At 37.7% G+C, this 2,227-nt stretch overlaps 1 non-coding gene across 1 annotated transcript; it reads right to left on the reverse strand.

Moving 5' to 3' along the window:
* Positions 1-1,655: 1,655 nt before the first annotated feature.
* Positions 1,656-1,793, reverse strand: LOC142641803 (small nucleolar RNA Z247). Its single transcript, XR_012845480.1, has one exon. It is a non-coding gene; the product is annotated as a small nucleolar RNA Z247 (small nucleolar RNA).
* Positions 1,794-2,227: the final 434 nt, after the last annotated feature.

Raw genomic sequence — 2,227 nt, forward strand, 5'->3', positions numbered from 1 at the left:
ATGCCAGATCATCCATAAAGAAAAGAAAATATATTCAAACTCTAAGAAATTGATCTAAGCCGACTAAAGAAAGGACCATTGATTAATTTAAATTAGCCTTATCATAGAGCTCCATAATAAATTTAAATTAAACTAATGTAAGCATGCATATGCATGAAATGCGTACGCCAACCATGCTTGAGGCATGCATACTCACCCTCATTTAAAAATAGTCATTCTTCCTTTTAGAATTGAGTTCTCTTTCCCTCAAAAAAAGAAAGAAAGAATTGAGTTCTCTTGAGTATGGTTGTTTTTTTTAAGCTCGAAAAGAGGAAGTTGATAGTGTAAGAATTATCACATTACCCATTCCTCACGAAATATTTGAAGCTTGAAAGTTTCAAAGGAATTCATGAAAGTAGCCATAAGATGAGTTATCTAGCCACCCAAAATTATGGATTCATTCAATTTCTTTAACTTGTTCCCATTCTTGTTTCAATTCTGACAGAATAGCCTTGTCTAGGAAATAGAGATTTTGAGAGTGAGCTTCTTCTTTGGGATCTTCTAAATTCATCGACTCCATGAGGTATGGATATATATTGGTTAGTTCTTGCATGGACAACTTGATGTCCTGTTCCTGATGAGTGACGGGTAAAAGAATCTCATGTTGAGCATTGTTAAGGATAAGATCTAATTCATATCCAATCTAGCTGTATATTCAGCTGCATTACAGTTGTGATAGAATGGTCAAAATACGAAATACAAATTGTAATAACTCTAGATTGTGATAAGATAGAATAGAGTTATTTTGTATTTCAAACTCTTGTATCTGCAACAACTCCCTGTAACAATTCTAATATAAATGAAAGGCCTGTAATCGTATAAGGTTAGGCTGGAAAACAATTCTATTATCTGTGTTTACATGGTATCAGAGGTAAAGTGTCTCACGTCTTATTAAGTGGATTCATCATCCTCTTCGTCTTATTAATTGGCTTTATCATCCTCTTCAGCCTCTACCGCCCATACCACCATTACTCCCACCCCTCTCACTCCTCCTACCTCACTCACTATCATTCGTCATTTGATTACCCTCAAATTGACTCGCGATAATTTTCTATTATGGAAGACACAAATTGTTCCTTATTTGAAAGGCTAGCACCTTTATGGCTAGATGTAACTGCACCTCCTCCACCTCAAATCATCACCTTTGTAGCAGCTGGAGGCACTCAGACTCTCCAAAATCCGGAATCAGCACTGGCATCTACAAGATGAGATGATTTTTAGTGCAATTATCTCTTCTCTATCCGATAAGACTCTTACTCATGTGGTAAATGTACCACTTCTCGTGACATCTGGCATATTGGTTGAATTAGTGGAATAGGAATTGTCATACTGATGATAACAATTTAGTGCTGAATGTCCTGTCTTGTTGCACACCAGACAAACTGGACGAGTTGTGGATGAAGAATTTCCATTGCCACGACCATGCCCCTGGCCTCTGTTATTTTTCTGGTTGGAGGAAGGAGAGCCACGACCAAGTGCAGGAGAGGAGTTTTGGCGACCACCTCCGCCACCGCGAGAATTTCGACTTGCAAAATTCGCTCTAGCAAGAGAGAGATCAACAGTGGGCTGTTGTTGTTCAGAGATCAGCAGTGGGCCATTGTTGTTCAAGCCGAAGTTCTTAGGCTAATAAGTGCCCATATAAGTCCTCAATGGAGAGAGGATCAACCTGTGTAGAAACGGATGTGACAAATGAATCATAGTCAGATCCAAAGACCAGCCAAAAGGAAGGAGATTAGTTCAAAATCATTAAGAGGTTGGTCGATGGCAACAAGAGTATCAACCAGTGTAGTGAACTGGTGAAAATAATCAGCAATGGAAGAGTTGCCTTTCTTCAAAGTGGTGAGCTGATAATGAATTTGCATTGTTCGCGAGATTGAGAGGTGAACATGCATTCTAATGCATGTCAGACGTCACAAGAAGTGGTATTTTTAACCACGAGTAAGAATCTTCTCAGATAGAGAAGAGATAATTGCACTAAGAATCATCTAATCATGCATATGCCAGTGCTGAAATTTCGAAATTGGAGACATAAAGGTGCTTGTTTTTCAAATAAGGAACAATCTATGCCTTTCATAACAAATGATTATCACAAGTCAATTTGAGGATAATCAAATGATGAATGGAAAAAAAATTAGAGTAAACAAATACATACATGTATGCAAGGTTGTAAGTAGAAAAGAAGAATAGA

Source organism: Castanea sativa, chromosome 6 (assembly GCF_040712315.1).
Source record: "Castanea sativa cultivar Marrone di Chiusa Pesio chromosome 6, ASM4071231v1".
NCBI classification, from domain to species: domain Eukaryota; kingdom Viridiplantae; phylum Streptophyta; class Magnoliopsida; order Fagales; family Fagaceae; genus Castanea; species Castanea sativa.